Below are 20,603 nucleotides of genomic sequence, written 5' to 3' on the forward strand. Positions count from 1 at the left end.
TCATGCTTTGCCAACTGGACATACTCTTGTGGATCACAGATATCAGGTGTGTAATGAACTGACAGAAATTCTAAGCAACGATTGACATGCTTTGAAACACCATAATCTTTCATATTGATCTTCGTCATTTCGACCAAATTTCAAGTCGGAGGTTTTTTGTCGTAGTATACCGTGACTAACTTGCTTCCCTGGTGTGATAGCTGCAATTATTCCCATCCCATGGGATGTACCTTTCCCATCCAATTTTATAATGTTATGATCCACGTTGTTTCCTGCAAACAACAGGGACCGACCAAGAACGCCCATGTCATCACTTAACACATCTGGAGAAAATGAACATGCCGCGTTCAATTCAGACCTTTTTACCTCGGAATATGATGAAGCAAATCTCATAGTTGAAAGACTATCAATCAAGAATCGTGATATATACAAGTGGTGCATTAACACACTGCTTGCAGGACTGCTTGTCTGATGCCAGCAACTTTTCTAGACGTGTCCTCCCTAACAAACAGATTTCAGTTGTTGGATACGTATCCTCCACTGACTCAACTGTTTCTTGAGATCAGTTTGAATGAGATTTGCTGTGATTTGGAGAATTGCCCGTTTCTGTACTTCCTCATCGTCCTCCCGATGTGAATTTTAGTATTCGAGAAGAATATCAGAGTTTTTTCCCCTATGTCCGTATGTGAGACGGGTTGATTGCTATAATACGTGGTAGGAAAAAGGGCAGAATATCCTCCCCTTATTTCCAAGGGGACCAAGTTTAATAACAAGATCGCATCATATAATCTTGGATCCATACGGAAATTACTGCACTTTATTGGTTCTATTTTGTAGAAATGTCTGAGGGAGGAAGTGCAGGCAACAATAGATATGGTATGAGTTGGTATTCAACATCACTGGCAACAATTTCCTATGAAGGATTGACCCCGAAAACATGGGTAAAAATGCAAGATTTATTGCTTTATCATGAAAACTGACGGAATTAGAAATTAAAAATTTTAATGGAAAATGACTCGTTAGCTGAACATGTTCAATTCGAAATTTGGAATCTTGCCCAACTTTTGCTATGATATTTAGTAGACCCCCACCTGACATAAAATCACTAAAAAACATGCAATTATTGTGGTTGGGGTATTTTGGCGTTATATTGACTCGACTAATGAGTCTTTAGCTTGTTTATATAGTCTTTAATTGGTCCAAAATGGGTTAAAATTGAAAAATCCGTATACATTTTTTACATTCATCTTAGTTTATTTTTAATCAGTTCATATGCATATTGAGACATCCAGGTCCTGCATGTGCTCTCTGCTTATCTCGACATTGTTCCTGATCGCCCTGGACTTCTCATTGCCACTGGACTTAAGCAGTGCCGATTCAGGAGAAGTGTGGTTGAGATTGCGCAACACTTGCCACAAAGTTACACTCGCAGCTGTCCCTACAGGAGCTTCCTCTGTCTTTCGAATCTGAATGGAGATATCGACATGTGTGTGTTTATTTGCATGCACATCTGTGTGTTTGTCCGTATAGTCACTACACATATATATACACTATTTCTTCCATATTGACTTGTGTGTTATGAAAAACAATTCTAGAGGCTTACTTTTTAACGTCAACTCTTAGTGATTGATATGAAGAAAGCGAATAGAGGAGAATTTCTATCTTTTTCTTTTAGGTATTGCTAATGTCGCCATTTTACCAATGTTCATTGAAACACTAACGCGACAATCGTATGACAAACAGCGAATGATACATCAGGATACATTAATAAAACATGACTTCATCTAATTACGAATGCGACAGGCAGCACTGGCCTCCCTTGAAAAATCGCTTCACCAATGCCAAAAATGTATCTGATTTTTTAAAATGCCCCTTTGATCTTTGATTCCGTGTGCTTATCAAAGTAGGCGGATTCATTTTACCGCTGTTCGGCGCGTAATTTGATTAGTAATTCGTTGATAGATTCAAGGGAAGGAGTGACCGCTGTCCACCTTCAGTGGTAAACACTCGCCAATTAAATGCGCACTTTTTATGCTAGTTGACCTCTGAGTCATATAAAATATTCCGCTGAAATCACCACTCAGAAAAAGGGAAGAATATAAAGCATTCGACAGATGAATGGATAAGAAAGATAAATAGATAGACTGAAAGATAATTAAATTAGAATCACTGCTATACTAATTAAGCTATATAGATATAAGGAGGAGTATTAATTGAGGGGATATGTAGTTATCCGTTAATCTGTACAAAAGCATGTATATATATATATATATATATATATATATATATGTTTATATATATATATATATATATATATATGTTTATATATATATGACACGAACTGTTTGAAGAGATCGAACAGGATAATATTATTGTCCTGTCGATTGAAACAATTTGTAATAATTTAAGCACCCCCCCCCAAAAAAAAACAGGTTGAAAATAATAAAAACATAGTTAACTCTACTAAACTACTGAGCACTTTCCCTTGTGTTTTTTTACCGAACATACCCTCTAACATATATATATATATATACATATATATATGTATATATATATGTATATATATATATATATATATATATATATATATATATATATATATATATATATATACTAGCAAAAGTACCCGACGTTGACTGGGTTCAAAAACAGCCTACAGAAAATGGACTCTGATTTATGAAAGTATGATAGGTTATGAAAAGGAAGGATTGTAAATTTGGGTTGAATTTGGGGTTATCAAAACCAAAGTAAAATATGATGAAAGTAAACATAAAATAGATAAACCCCATAATTTATTATACCATACCTATTCACACTGAAACACTTATCACAATATTCTGTAGATCAATATTAAAAAAAAACTTGTTAAACTTTGTGGCATATTTCCATTCTATGGAGGTCAGGTGCGAACGAATACCCCATACTTTTTATTGTACCACATTTCTTCAAACTGAAACATACTTATCAAAGTATACTTACGCAGATAAATATGAAAAGTCCTAATTAAAATTTGTGCCTATTTCCATTCTATGGAGGCCAGGCGCGAACGCAGACCCCACAATTTTATTATACTATCCCTATTTAAGTTAAAACATACTTATCAAAGTATGCTTGTGTACATCTATATCAAAGACACCTGTAAACGTTTTTCTTTAATTTTTAAATTTTTTATTTCCATACTTTTTGGACCAGTCACGAACGCAGACCCCACAACTTTAATGAACCACCGTTCTGCCGGATCAAACATACCCATTTCTGTGTCTCGATACATCTTCTATCATTATATGCAATCAGTTTTTTTTTTTAAATAGTCAACCATATCGGAGCCTATTCGTGACCAGACACGCACACACACACAAACATTCAGCTTTATATTATAGATATATAGGTGGCAATGGGACTTCCTAGCGATATTAACGTACTTTATCTAAAGTAAAAAAAAAAAAACTCCAACAGAAAATCAGGTGTATCTAATAATGGTCCACATAACCGGACTGTTAACTTCATCAGTTCAAAGTTTACATGGAAGCAAATGTTTCTGGACCGTGTAAAGGCAACATATAAACAAGAAGGTACAGCTTTAGGGGCTTTGTATAGATAAGTCGTCCTAATCCATGTGCCATATGATTATACGTATTTATTACGTTTTTATTATACTCTTTAAGCCTGCATCATGAGAAATACTGACTATAATTATACATATTGAACTGGAGCACTAACGTTTCGTCCACTAAACATACATTTGTACACACGTATGTATATATATATATATATATATATGTACATATAAATAATTCATATATATATATATATATATATATATATATATATATGTGTGTGTGTGTGTGTGTGTGCGTGTGTGTGTGTATACATTAGCGTCCAAAAACAAGGGACAAACTATTAAAACCTAATATTTGTTACATATATCAACTGTGAAAAGTTGATGTTTTGACAACTGGAAGTCGTTATCATCCATGATAACATACTAAAATTTAAATCATTTGCAAAGGATAGAAAAAGAATTAGAACACTTATTTATTTATTCTCAAAATAGGGGCGTCCAAAACTAAGGGACAAATAAAGAAAAACAATGTAAATAGTCAAAAAACCATGTACAAAAATATTTTGTAAATGAGCCCTTGCTCCCAATGACAGCTGCACATCTTCGACTACAAGAACGAATCAGTTCTTGACCATCCTCGATACTAATTTTAGACCATTCTTCTTGTAGCTTCACCCTCAAATCCCCCGTGTAAGTGGAATTTCTTTCCATACCTTTCCCTCCTAAGGATTTCCAAAGATTTTCTATCGGATTTAAGTCAGAACGTTGCGTGGCCAATTCATAATTTCAAAATCTTTCTCACTAAGGTAACTCATTACCACCTGTGTCTTGTGACGTTGGGCATTATCTTGCATATACGTAGACCTACCGAAACCTGAATTCTGTATAGTAAGCTCAACAAGACCTTGGACAAGTTTTTTAATAGATCTGCGCGTTTACACGAGTTTGTAATCAGACAAAAGACGTTGTACCTTGCCTAGAAAACATTTCAACTACCATTCCGCCCCTATACTTGACATTTTTCTTAGTACACTTAATATTTCGCCAATACATATTTTACATTGTTTTTTCCATCATTTCCACATAAATTAAACTTGCTTTCATCAGTGAAAAATACTTTTTCCCAATTTTCATATGTCCAAATTACATACCTGTTTGCAAACTCTAATCTCGTCTTCTTATTCTTCGAACTAACAAGTGGTCTCTTCCTTGGGGTCGATTAAACAGCCCTATTTCTTGCAGTCATCTAGAAAAAGTCTGTCTTGACACATTAACACATGAGGTACTATTCATAATCCTTTTAATTTCTGTGCAAGACTTAAAACGGTCATTTAATGACATACGCTGAATTATTTGATCTTCTCTTGCTGATGTTTTGAGGGGTCTGCCGGTTTTAAATGTACTAACTATTTTGCCAATATAATTGTAGGACTTAACCCTGCCTACAACAGTCTTGGAACGTTTCACTTTCTCTAAAATCTCTCTAATGGTGTGCTTTTTTCTTGTGTAGCTTCACAATAGCTTGTCTCACAGAGTAATCAAGTTTTTGGCGTTTCGCCATGGTGCCGGCGGATTAAACGTTTACAAATGACTCAGTAAGACTTATTTTTTAGAAGAAATCAAGTAATTTTAATATAGCATTCTGTTTACATGGTTTTTCTCAATTTTTTGTCTTACTTTTAGACGTTTCTATTTTGAAAATATATAAATAATTGTTATAATTCGTTTTCTGTCCTTTGCAAATTATTTACATTTTAGTATGTTATTATGGATGATAACGACTACCAGTTGTCCAAAGTTCAGCTTTTCACAGTTGTTATTTGTAACAAATATTAGGTTTTAAAATTTTGTCCCCTAGCTTAGGCTGCAACTATATATATATATATATATATATATATATATATATATATATATATATATATATATATATATAATACTTTTCATAGTCAAACACGTCGGTTCTTATATACGCCAACAACCGGATGCCCAAGTCTCGAACATCACCCTCATTTGATGGCGAAACTTTGTTGACATTCATGGCTTATGTGAGCTGCGACGTTATTTGACTGTGGAAATAATTATATAATCGTTCACATTCTGAATACAGATTCACATATAAAATAACACCAACAGATATTATATGTATATATGTATATATATATAGAGAGAGAGAGTGAGTAAGGGGAGAGATATCGAGAGAAAGAGAGAGAGAGACATACGTATATACTTTATTGAGTCAAGCGGTGATGAATATAAAGAAATAAAATAATTGTTGACATTTGACGATAAAGATCTTTTGTGATCTGCTATCGATAAAATCGCTACTAATGAACCTGAGCTGAGCTATTTGATTTCCTATGGAGAGAATTTCCTTTCAGCTTTACAGAAAAAAATCTTATGCCTACAGCGTAACAAGGGTCAATCGGTCTCCGCAGAATGCTTACATGACACAGTATCAGGATACCTAGCAACAGCATTTCATTGAAATACAACTTTTATTTATCACTTTCCGGTGCTTACTTACCTACATTGTTTCGCTTATTCTTTTTTCAGATAAAGAAATAAACACCTCGCAGACATGAAGAGTCTGTGACAGCAAATTTGTACCCAATTTTTCCGTGCTGATGTTGCATGATCAGTTTTCGCTAGTTTATTGACGTCCGACACGAAAATAACTGGCAGGCATAAAACACACGCATATATATATATATATATATATATATATATATATATATATATATATATATATACATACACATATATATATAAATATATATATATATTTGTGTGTATAGATATATTAATATATATATATATATATATATATATATTGCAATAAGGAAGGAAAGACTTTTATGATTCATGATTAAAAGTAAATTTGTATATGTATATATATATATATATATATATATATATATATATATATATATATTCCTTTATTCTTCTCTCCAAAAAGGGTTAAAAAGGGGAACATAATCTACACGGTGCCCATATATATATTAGATTTTCCTTGTGCGAATGGAAATTTTATTTAATTTCTTGGATTTACATGTTTACCGTCATTGGATACTTTACCTTTCACCAGACTATCCATTCACGTGAATCACCTTTTTCTTCCCCATATTCCCTCTGCTTCACTGTTTGTTATCAAGTAAGATCTTTTACTTACTTGCAGTTTCATCAAATACTTTTGTATGGAAAATCTGATCCCGCATTTTGCTAATTTCTACCCTCGGGTGAGAAGAAAAATACCTCTTCGAAACTCCGTGGATAAAGGACTATCCACTTATTAAGTGTGCCCTTTTTAGATTAAATATGTTTTTAACTCTTTTTCAAAGTGTTTTTAACATGTTTTATTAAATATTAACTCTTATATATATATATATATATATATATATATATATATATATATATTTGTATATGTGTGTATATATATATTTGTATGTGTATATATATATATATATATATATATATATTTGTATGTGTGTGTGTCTCTGTGTGTGGCTCTCCTTTTTATTCAAAGGAAAAGCTCCGAGGACAGGAGTGATCCTATAAAAACAAGCATTACACTTCCGTGAGAATACACTACTAGGAGCCGAAACATATTGAATTGAACAACGTCGAGCTAGTGAGAACTTTAAAGAGAATAGCAGAACAAACAAGGCTGCAAGACAAAGGGAAAAAGAGCGGCGAGAACTTCGTCCTTCCCCTATCCTTCCCTGCGAACACTGTTTTGAATTATTCTACCTCAGTCTAGTCCGGTAAGTCTACACCATTTATTCCCATTAATTAACAAGGGAGGAAAAACAGAACCCGATACTCGGACACGAATTCAAGCCGATGATGACTTTATTATAGCTTCACTTCATATATCTGTTTTTCGGCTTTCTGGCCAATCCTCATGGCTAAATAACTACACAAATTTTCTTGGATCGTATATAACCTGTATATATTGCAGCAACTAAATATATAGGTGACTAGCAGGGAGGTGTTTCATGCGACTGAATAATGCTTTTCGAATGTTTCACTCCTTAGTATTTTTGTTGCCATCAACATCGGTTAAATGACCTAGTTTTTAATCAAATCGATTGGGTATCCGTTGCAGTGCATTAAGAGAAAGCTTCACAGGTCTTCGCCAGGTGACTTAGTCCCCAATGCATTGCACTCATGATTAAATAACTACAAAAATTATCTTGGTTCTAGTATATAACTTGTATATCTTATAGGAGCTGAATCTATAGATATTTGATTTGCGTATAAATATAGTCAGTAAATGTTTACACATAGAAATTTACACATTAATTATTAACCAAAGTTGGCACTAGCTTACATATAAGATCTATACGGAAAGAACCCTTATCTGCATTTACAGTATCCTTAAATGAGCATAATATCCTAGTATAAGCTTATTGTATAATGAACTCTATATCTATATACGTATATCTCTTACATTGCCCTATATAAAATATCACTTGTAGGATTTTCTTTCTTAGATTGTTAACAAAACCATCCGCGTTGCCTATGCTGATGGACACTTTGCAAGCCTTCTAGATCATTTTCTAATTATCTCGAACTGTGTTTATCCCCATTCTGTATCCTATAGAAACCTTCAGTCACTCGGATTAAAAAGATTATAAGAAAGTGTAACAACAATTCATATTTCTCTCCAATCGAACTGTGTATCGCTACTAAATGGCCGACTGGGACAGTTTCCGAACGTTTATATCAGAAATCTCACTATACTTCATATTCAAAAAAGACGAGCCCTCTATAACATTCGACTTAACAGATTAGATAACTGTTGGCATAGACAGATATATACCCTAAATTATTCAACTAAAATGAAATAGCCAACTATATTACCCTCCTAAATGTGTCACTGCAATTACACATAGGAATCATTATTTAAAATGCTTTAACGTAAGAGAAGATTCAGCAAGTAAGGTTGCTGATAGGAATGTTAGCAACAAGAGCAGTAAGGTTATTTAAAATGCTAAATACTGTTTTGTCCTTTCTACTAAGTTGCTGAGCTAAGAATAATAGCAAATTAATAATAAAAGATGGCGGCATATGACTTATTTAACACGTGTGGTCTGAATTCAATGGCTTTTCTTTGGAGTATGTGCCTATAAACTTTGTTCTTATGTTTTTGTTAAGTTTACATTTGTCCATTTCTCTGTATGAACATTTTCTTCGCATCAAATTCTTTTCCAGTTTAAACGAAACTACTTTCCAACTATTTTGAGGGTTATAATTTTGTCTCTGAGTAGTTGTTGGGTTGCCTTCCGCTATCCAAGGAAATGCGTGTAAAAAGTACTTCATAAAAATACAAATGAAATATGAGAGCGTATTAAATAAATCTGTCGGTTTTGCACAGTTGACTAATTATATACATGGCCTGAAAGTGAAAATTCATTTTTATTGCGCTCAATTAATCGTGACAAATATGACTCATACAATGTATACTTTAAATTATACTTTTTTTTTCATAATCATAATATATATATATATATATATATATGTGTGTGTGTGTGTGTGTGTGTGTGTGTGTGTGTATAATCGTACGGGTATGTATAAATTTAGTTCACTGGCATGGCAATGTTTCCGTATTTAGTTATAAATAACTAAGATATCCTCAGCTAAAAAGTACCCTTTCATTTAGGTGTTTTTCTAGAAACTCTGGTTAACCTTATACATCTTAATATTTATATAAATAGCACTATTTACTATTGAGCTTAATTATATAAGCTCACTGAAAATTATCTTGCTCTGTGTGTCCCTCTGTCTGTCTCTCTGTCTGTCTGACTCTCTCTCTAAAAGCTGTATCAAGCTGCCGGGGTAGGGGTGAAAAAGTTAAGATAGCGGAACTTGTAAGTTTTATAGTTGTGATCTCGAAAAATGACGCAAAATATCGGTGCTCGTCCTCAAAATCTGGCCCCTCTAGCGCAAAACTCGCCGCTCGATTGCATAAAAGTAGATTGAGTGAAGAAGGCAGACAGATAGGCGTGAGAGATTTCTTAGAGACTGTGTTTGCGTGTTAATGAGTCGCTTTGTATTTTTATCTTATTTTTGTTGTTTATTATAAGCTATTTTGGCGTTATGGACAAATTCGACTTGTATTTGATCCTTGATTTTAACGGCTCCTCAACTGCCCTGTTCGTCATCAAATAGTTTTAAAAGGCCGAAGGGGTTTGCAGATTGTTCAAAATAAAATGGCCGGCACTGGTCATTCCACTGACACTAAAAAAATAAGCCAATGTCGTGCAGTAGCATCTCGGGGATGATATGGAACTGTAAAAAATCAAGCAAACACTATATTCGGCCTTGATCGCCTGGAAAATTTACTGAATGACTGTTCGAACCGGTCGAACAGTGGACGTTTACGTGGCAAATTTGGGGAGGCTGGCTGTACCGTTTGCCGGAACGAACGAATGCATTCAAGGATGACTAGCAGGGCGATGTTTCATCTTTTATGGCCGATTTTCCAGACGACATCAGTCTGTTACTGTGAGTGTTTTCAAAGTTTAATGAGCTTGGACTGGACGAATTACGAGCCAGAGCCCGAAAAAACAGGTCGGTCAATAAATGTGGCGTTCCTGTGGTTTACATGGAAGTCTACGGCGCACAATACTCGGCGTTCGTCGACATAGGTTTTCTTATTCAATAGTTAGCGTGAATCGATGCCGGATGTGCAGTTGTCCACGAATAAGAACTCGGACGATTGCTGTGGAGTCAGAATTATGTTCATCATTACAGATGTAGGTGTTCAGGCCAAAGTCAATTGTCTGGTGGCTCGCGAGAAATCCTTCGGTTTCGACCTGCTGCTACGAATCGACGCTATTCAAAGTTGTACAAATACGGATACATCATGTAGTCTTATTACGTAGTCTTCGAAGAAAAACGTGCTCTCATATTTGACGTGTTCTTTCATTTGGGGTAAGCCCATCAATACCCATCAACACATCTGCCCTTTCGACATTGAATAATCAGTTTCTATTGATCAGTACACTTGCTGCAGATTTATTTCGTTAGCGATTAAACCACACCCCACCAATCATCGCATTGTACTAAACCTGTTCGAAATTTCGTCTGATAGATTTTTCATTGCTCTTTTAGTGACTGTCATTACTTAATACACTAAATAGTTCATTACTTAAAAATGATTTTAAATGGTGCTTTCAATAATTCTTTTAAAAAGGGCGCAGAAAGTGTTTCAATAATTTTCAAAAATAGGAAAACTAATTTCAATAATTATTAATTAAAATAAGACTGGAGAAACTTTTCAATGATTATTAAATAAAAAAGAATGAAACGTAATAATAGAAGACTATATGCACAGACGTGAGAGAAAAAAAACCAAGGAACTCATTTGCCTTGTCACCGCCATCATTAGCGTTACGCTGGAAATTAGGAAGTGTGTTAGCTAACTATAACCAAGAAAAGTGTTATTCAAAAATTACAAGAATAACATAGTATTTGGGAAGTTGGCAGAGTAAAACAAAGTGTCCTTTCCTATTTTTGTCAAATTGTTGCAAATAGGATCCGTATGCTTCTTTTTGTTACATTATTTAACAACTTCTTTCAACTGTATAGTCCAGTCATCATCAGTCGGTTATGTTGGCTAAGTTTTAAAATTTGTAAGAATCTATAGTTTTTTAAAATAAAGCATAGTGGTGAATGTCATGTGCGAGTTCCTGGCCACATGTTTGAGGCGTTGCTAAATAAATGTTTGAAAACTATTAAAAAGGGTTAATTTTAATATTTAAAAAAACCGTAAAATCTAAATTTTACAAGTTTTTTTCCCCGCTTACTTATAGTAATTTTCGAACCTAGGAAGTTTAAAATGTTACGGCTGGATTCATAATTAGCGTTATATAATTTTTGGTTATTTCTTTTTTATATACAACACTTTTAGTATTTTAAGTCTTTTCAGGGACAAGTACAATAATTTCGTTGGATAATATTATTTTAAATAGTTGTAACAAGGATAACACAATGTTACATGCAAAGTATTATACCTTGTAATATTAGTAATAAAAATAAAAGTGGTGCTACTACTACAACTACAACTACTACTACCGCTACTACTGATAATAATGATTGAGTGAGGAAGAAAACCCATTCATTTGAAATATTTGCTTGCAGTAAAAACTAATAAAATAGGAAAGGTTCCCAAATTGTTTGCAATTTAAATGTTTAATTGGTTTCCTGTCTCAAGATGCGTTGCCTGTGCTCGGAGCGCCCATCACACAACCTTAAACGAGAAACATGCATAAAGTAACAAACAAAACTGGGCGACCTAAATGCGTAGGGGTTAAAAAAAAGACCAGCAGGTCTTTTTTTCCTTTTCTCTCCATTAAATTAATTTTTAAATAGAAAAAAATAAATATACAAAACTGTATGACTAAAAACGAAATAAAAAAATGGTAATTGTCCATCGGTGAACAAGTTTGGTGACATAAACAAGTTTATTTTCGATGAAAAAAAGAAAGGGACGTTTTTTCTAAATTGCACGAATCATCCTTAAAGCTATTATCAGTCTTTTCAGGTGTAGAAAAATTAGCGAAAAGGGGAAAAGTGTCCTTCCATCGTCTAATACTCATGTATTTCCTTCTTACAATTCTGTGAGTATTATTCGTGAGATTATTTTGTTTTTCAGGTGCTTTTGCCGAGGATTCTTCTTCAGATTCCTTTTCGGATATTTCCTCCTCCTTCTTCCTTTTTCGCATTTTTCGGATTCTTCAAATTCTCATTCTTGTTCGGATCCATTTTCTTCTTAGAATCTTTCTTTTTATTCGAATTCTCCTTATTCTTAAAATTCTCTATCTTCTTGTTACTCTTGGTCTGATTTCACTTCATATTCTACAAATTTTTATTCGATTGTATTGCCATATCCATTCTTTCTCTTTCTTATTCTTTTATTATTCGTTAGACTTTCGTAATACGCAACTACTTCAGAAGATAATGCTAGTTTAATTATGTCTTATATAAACCCTTTTTATTTGTAAAATTTAGATTCTGTTCTTGGTTCTAATTCCTAGGGTATTTATGTAGATTTACACATTAATAAAATACACCATCATCACTAACACAACCCACAGCACCAACTAATACTAACACTATACTAACCACAACAATAATACTATGTGATTACTTAATATTCTTAATGAATAATTTTTCTTATGTCGGCCCTGCTTACGTATATTTTCCTCTTGTTTCTTCACCGATGTCTTATTCTTTGGATTCTTGTTTTTTTTTTTTTTCGAATTCTTTATCTATATTCTTCCTGTGCCTTGAAATCATATGTTGTGGATTTTTAAGATTATAGATTTTACTTCAAATTCTTCTTTTCATGTTGTTGTTTTGTTTGCAATTTCTTCTTTTTCCCCGGATTCTTATATTTAGATTCTTGTTTTATATATTCCTGTTATTACCCTTCAATTTTGTCTTTGGATCTTCTTCGCATTGTTGTTCATCCTATCTTAAATAATTCGATAAAAATCAACAGTAAAATAAATCCGCTGGAAATTAAAAACATACTTATACAAAGTTATCTATTTTATAAAGATATATCTCTACATTAGACGTAGAGTCATATTAAATAATATATTTTATAAGCGTAAGCTTTTATATGACATAGCACGTATAGCACGCGTGTGAAAAAATCAACAACAGCCTACGGTAGCTGACTAGCAAAAATATTAGCAACAGCAACCGTTTTAGCAACTATACAAATTAAACAATTGTGCACGCACTGACGTCACGGGAAGAAAGGAAAAAAGGAAATAAAAAGACAGTACGGGGTCGAGCAAACGAAGCGACTGAAGGTTTTGACTCCTGTGCGGCGATAAAACATGGTCAATGAAATGCGTTGTTGGAAATAACTGGAATAAATGCTTTTTGTATATCCCTAAAAATGCTCTGTTTTATTTTGTATGTCCTTTCTTGTTTGCAAGTGTATTCGGCAACGTGTGCCTCAGAGTGGTTTAAATGTAACAACATGGTTAATGTGTAAAGACCAGGTAACATTTACATTTTATATATATATATATATATATATATATATATATATATATATATATATATATATATATTAGATTCATATTAAATGATATATTTAAAAAAGATAAATTTTTACATTGTACATACAGATATTAAATAATATATTTTATAAGAAAACATCTTTACGTTAAACATTGAGTTATATCAAATAATAAATAATAATAAGTCCTCTCTGTAAATGCCGATATTATGTATGCGCTTGGTAAAATGTTGAACAATGAAACTTATGTCTTATTGGATTTTAAGCAACAGGATGCATTCTAGGCATCAGGGTGAATAAAGTGGGCACATTATTATTTGTTTGTAAAATATGTATAGGGCGTGCACATGGTGACAAAATATCACTAACGGTCAAAATTTAGATTTTGATCTCGATATTTCAAAATAAACTCAATTCTAATCTAAACACTATATTCAGAGAAATGTAACCCCACCGTTTTGGGGTAGATCTTCGGTTTTGCTTATGGTAGAGTGCTGCTACTTAGCACATATTGTAGTTTGTTAAATATGAGACACAGACACAAAAAAGATACACACATACACACACATATATGCATGTATACACACACACACACACATATATATATATATATATATATATATATATATATATAGATAGATAGATAGATAGAGAGAGAGAGAGAGGGGGGAAAGACGTTTATATTTAGATAACATATGCCTTTGTTATTTGATTATGATAAGTTCGGTGATGGCCGATTTTCAAAAGTTTTTATATCGATTAGTTGCTATTCAAAAATAGTAACTACCATGAAAAATTTCGCATCAATCCGATTAATATTCGTTGGGTTATTTAAGTATTCATGATATAACTTGATAAGCACTTCATATATTGTGCAAAAATAAGGACTAAATAAAATTATGCCCATCCTTACGATGTCAGGATGAAGTGTGCAGTCCCACAACTGACATGTTTTTGCTATCCTTATATTTGTGGTGTGCAATGAAAGTTTCTGTTCCTCATCAAAAATATGTTCTACATTTATAGCTTCTTTCCTCAGAGCTCTTGTTTTTTTGGAATTTCCTCATATCGCCCTGTTTCCTGAGCGTGCACATATACATATATTAAATGTAATATGCCACAAACATATGAAATTCTTTCTCTCTATCGAAGTTGATCGAATCCCCCACCCCTAAAATCTGACTGTTAACACTATAGTCTCTTACGTTTCAGTGTAAATATTATTATATATTGGATACCTCAGTAAGTAGTAGTTATATTATCTAATATGATTTCAGTGAGAGTTACATAATTACATGTAAGAATAAATTATTGATAAACGCAAATAGACCCGCCTGCAACTGGCTTGCTTGAAATGAGGGAGGGGTTCAAGAGTTTCATCTCTAAACAAAATGCACTACAATGTTGAATGATAAATTGGCCTTTTGGTCAAGATCAAAGTGTAGTATCTGTTCTTCAGATGCTGCACTTCTATTTCTTGTTCTCTTTCGGTGGAGGAGAAATCCTTCACGACTGAGACAATTTTTATTTTTGTACCTTTTCTCCACGTTAAAAAACGACCCTGGTGTCTTACTCTGTCCCGTGGGGAGGCATAGTAAATAGGTACAATGTTGAATGATAATGGATAGAAACGGCGTCATGTGTTTGAGGGGCAGAACAAAGTTTCTAGTCAGTCGGAGTCGGGACGAGAGAGAGGCAACATGCGTTTAAACTAATGTTCCCCCGATGTCTGTCGTCTACGTCTCTTAATTACCATGTAGAAGAGCACATAAAATGAATTAATTTTAACTTAGGTAGTCTCTCCTCCTAGTTAACAAACTTTCCCTCTTCAATAAATCCTTTGAAATCTCCATTTGTCTGCATTGTGGTACCCGGCATAAGTACATTTTCTTCTCGAATATAAAAGAAGATCAGAACCACAATAGGTAATTGATGTAAAAAAGACGATAGCAGAAGTCGAAGGAGCAACTCGGTAACGTATGTATTAAAGTCTTCTTTTTGTTGATTTGTCTCTAGATCGTTTACGGGCAAAATACACGTACAAAAGTGCGTGTTTACGCAAAATACTATGTGCTTCTTTTTGTATATCGTCTGAAAATGTTGCAATGTTCATGTTTAGAGTGATTAAAAGAAAATATTACCGGACGGACAGACCTTAATTGAAAAATTAACTTTGGTATTGTAAAACGCGTAACAGCATTTCTTTCATACAATGAATCAATTTTACTCGATATGAGAATAATTTATATAAATTTAACCGTTCAATTTGTATATTTTCCTAACTACTGTTCTTTTTATTAATTTTATTTTCTCGACGTTTTAGATCGATGTAACCTCAGGCATTCTCCAGATGGATTTTGTTGAACTTCCAAATACTTCTGTCGGAGTCGGGGATCTGCGGGAAAATTCTTAACCCTTTATTTAATTCGTGAGGCTAGTATACTCTCGTTCAGTCGGTCCTTATTAGGTAGAAGTCGTTAGCCATTTGTAATTGTATAACAGTTCGCATGCATGCGCAATGACGTCACCAGTAAAGAAAAAGACTATAAAAAAGATTTTTAAAAAATGATCATGTAAGGGATGTAGAACAGGGAACGAGATCTCGTGAGAAGCGTGAATAACGTTTCAGATCACGTAAGAGGAGATGCTTATGTGAATTACGTCAGGGTCATTACAATGGGAAAATAAATGTCGGTGTTACAAAGAAAATGCGTGTTGAAGTTCTTTTCTATTCTTTTCCCCATTGCGACTGGAGCCTACAACGTGTGTTGGTTCTCAGAATCGTTACAATTGTATATTTGAATGTTGTCCGCACTGAGCATTGAATTTTTAATTTACAAAACAATTTAACCTTACAATTGAATTTTACCATGTTCTTTATCCTCTTGAGAGGATCGGAAGCTAAACCGACCGAAACTTTGAAAATAATCCTCGAGATGAGAACAGATGTGTGAAGAATCCAAATAATCAACTCTCATCTCAAAATTTCAGAAACGTTAATTCAGCAGTGTCAAAAGAAACAACAAAATAAAATGTTTTCGACGCTAACCAAAAAAAAAATAATTGTACTTTCTGCATTCAAAATTATGCGTCATTCTTTCAATTTAAATATCATTTGATTTCAAATTTATGCAGTTCATCACCGTTTGATGCGAAGGTGCGATAACCGCAAGAAGTTTGGACTGTGAATGCGCAAGGGTGGTGAGGGCGGCATTTTAAAGCGATCTTAATATGCCAGGTGGCAATGGAAATATATCGGCGTTCAAACATTTTGTTATTAAATGTCGGATACCACTATGCATTGTTGATTGAAAGAAGATGACTTGCGTATCGAACACTTATTCTTTTACAAGCTTGAATTTGTCAGTGCTGAAGGTACTTTATTTTTATATTTTGTCTGGCTTAGAAATTAGCAAAACTAATAGAGAGTGAGAGAGAGAGAGAGAACGAAAGAATGTGTGTATGTGTTTGTGTATATGTGTGTGTTTTACTGAAATAGAGAGGAAGGTAAAGAGAGAGAATCTAAAGCAATACTAGTAAGTCTATGAAGTTTGATAACTTGCATAGCATAAATAACCAACGTTTTGTACTGTAATCGTAAAATATATGAACCGTAAAATTATATATCGTCATAGATCTCACCAGAAACACATTACGAAGTTTATGAAATAAATTTTAACGTATTATTATTATTATTATTATTATTATTATTATTATTATTATTATTATTATTATTATTATTCATCTATTAGGAGTTTTCACACAGGTTAGCATAAAAAAAATTATATTTTAAAATAACCTTTGGTGTACCCTGGAGTCTTAATGACAACAAGTATTCTCACATTTCAAGTACTCACCAGCTCTTTTGATAATCTTTGCAAATTAGTTGGCGTTATCGTTGTAGTCGTTTACCAATGTTTTCTCATTAGTTTCGACCATTATTCTTCACTGGAATTTCGGTGACAATAAGCCTCTCGAAAGTGTTAGTCCTCTTCGCACTCATCCCATACAGGTCTATTTAGCGCTTTCTCCCCTCCGGATTTCCATTAGGGAGAAGGTGGAAGGGAGAGGCGCAGGTTGGTTATTCATTATTTCATTATTCTTATCAGTTGTATATTCTCAACCATCCTTTTGATTCTAATCTCTCCCATTCTATTTTCAAAGTTTTCGGTATTGTTCCTAGCACTCTCACTATTAGGAGTGTTATTTTGACTTCCTCATCTTCCATACCCCTTTGAGCTTTTTGACCACTTCCGTGTAATTGCTCAGCTTCTTTTTATCCTTGGTGTTCTGTGGTATGCTGGAATGGCAAAAAACTATGATCTAGCAGGACTTTTCCTTCTTGTTTACTATTATGACATCCGGTCTTCTTGCTTAGATCGATTTATCTGTTTGTATATTCAGGTCCAATATAATTTTGTGACTTTCATTTTCAAGTACTTATCCCGGTTTGTGCTTGTATCATTTGTGTGAGTGTTCAAAATTCAGTTGTCTATATCATTCCTCTAGTTTATCGTGTCTATTTAAATATTATTTTGGAGCCAGTTTGCTGCATTCGCTTTCGCTTATTCTGATGTTTAATGCGTTATCTTTTTGTCGGAACATTCTGCATTGACTGCTTTCTTGAGTCTTGTAAATCCTTGTCTGATGGGGTTTGTTCTTATCGCGTTATTTAATGCGGCCGTTCTTAGGCATTCTCTTTCTCTGTTTAAGTTTCCATTTTGTGGCCATATCATAGTTTTCGTTAGTATCATCTTTTGTCACCCTTATAAACTGTCCATGTTTTTCTTCACATTTTCTTCCTCTTCTTATTTCTATTGTCTTTTCTGTTCGTTTTTTCAATGTCTCCTGCTGCGCTAATTATTCATTTGGTGTTCTGCATTATGTATTTTTCTAATTTTATTTCGTGTCATTTAGACATTTTTTTTATATTAACCAGTTATCTTTCGTCCGTCTTTATATTTCATATAGAGTCGGTCATCATCATTGTTTTGGGTGTAGCGCATTGTGCATTGTCATGATTTTCCTTGTCTTCTGGTCAAGATGTCTAAGTTATTCATCAATCCAGCTTATGAACGATTCAAAGTGATTTACTTGTAGCACTGCACGTGTTTATGTCTTTTATTAGGTTTCTACTATATAGTTTAGTTTCAAAGATTTTTCTTGTAATTCTGAAGTATTTTTTCGAATTTTCTTTTTCATTTCTGTGCTTTGATGCTGTTTGCTCTATGATATTCCAAAGTTTCCTCATCTTGTTTTACTTGGATAATTCTAAACGATCCGTTACTTTCAAGTTTTCCCCTTTTCAGAATCAGCAGTTGACATTCTGGTTGTGTTTATAAATGTCTTTAGTTGATACTTGGTTTTTGTAAAAGAGTAGTAGATCATCCCTATTCATTCCGCGGTTCATTCTGTATTAATGAACTTGTATCCGACATCATATTTTTTAGGATATTGTATAGGAGCATAATGGTTATGATGAATAGAAGTCGTGAAATAGAATCATCTTCGACAGTACCTCTTTGTAGTTTAATCTTAGTTATGCATTGTCAATCAGCAATCAGTTAAAGTCTCAAAGTTCCCATTGCATTTGCCATCAAATAGATAATCTTGCCTGATCCTCTTTACATTCTCAGGCATTCTATTATCCATACGTACAGAACCCTGTCGTATGTTTGCCGGTAGTCAATGAGTACTATGTTTTTCTACATTTTAGTTTCTGCAGGATTCTTAGATCTATATATAATGGGATATGCGTTTCTCTTTTTAGTTTTTGTAATCTCTTTTTTAGTACCTTAGAAAATAATTTACGATCATTTAAGAAGAGGTAAATTTGGAGTTAAGTTTTATGTCTTCACATGGCATCAAAAATATTTTAGGCAAGCATTTATTTTATCTGCTGGTATTGATTGAGGAATTATAGGTAACGTTTGTCTGAAATCTCTTGCAAGCAGTATTACTGCATTTTCTAATAATCAAACATTGCCACGCAAATCTTGCAAGGATCGATCAAGAGCCTCAAGTGATTTTTGTGTGCTATAGTGCATTGATTCCAGACAATAAGTTCGTAATCCTGCAATATGTTTCCCATGCTAGATTTCTTTGGGGGATATTGAATATGAGAGTTTGAAAAATTGAATGTTTAATATTAATTTCAAAGCAAAATGAGCCGTTCTTCTAAACTGAGACAATTTTTATTTTTGTTCCTATCCAGATTACCCCTTTCACAGGACTAAGGCAAATGTTCTGGGTATCCCTAAGAGGTTCACTATCGGAGACTTTTCTTTCTGTCTTTCGGGTAGAGTAAGTCTGTCACTTGTTGTCTGAGGCGCCTTCACCGACAAATCGAACAGGTCTAATCAGACATCTTTTTGCAGGGCACTAGTTCACATTCTTTAGGGGCGCTAGCTCATTAATCCCGATTGGAGAAAGAACAATAGCGCGAGCTACATTGACGTTAACTACTGCAACTCACGGTCTCTCTGTATTTTTTCTTGTAAATTGGTAATCCTTTCCCAGAATTGCATAGTGAAATTATCTGACAACGGAGTAGCATTCTCAACAATATTTTAGTCTTTCAACCGATAGTTCGTAGATATTTACATAGTTCCATGAACAACATTAAACTATAATTAATGATATTACAACTGCTATTAGAAAAAAAAATTCTCGAGTAATTCTCGAATAGAAATTTTGGATTTAGCGAAGGGAAACGATGAAGATTATTTAGTGTTCATGTTGGTAACGACTTATGATTAGCGGAATTATCGGCAGCTGATTTAAGTATCTCGAATTTTCTCAACGACTAGTGTCGGCGGAGAATTGCGAAATTTGACGTAAGGTACTTGTGAAACTCTACAGATACTTGCAAAGGATTGCTATACGCTTATTAGTGTGAGAAGGTATTTGAAAATACACATAGATGGATCAGGAGTCATGAAAGCACAGTATACATAAAAAACTTCCTCCCCTAATAAACGGCAAAAGAATATGAAAAAC

Source organism: Euprymna scolopes, chromosome 34, assembly GCF_053919585.1.
Source record: "Euprymna scolopes isolate OS-2025 chromosome 34, ASM5391958v1, whole genome shotgun sequence".
Lineage (NCBI taxonomy): Eukaryota > Metazoa > Mollusca > Cephalopoda > Sepiida > Sepiolidae > Euprymna > Euprymna scolopes.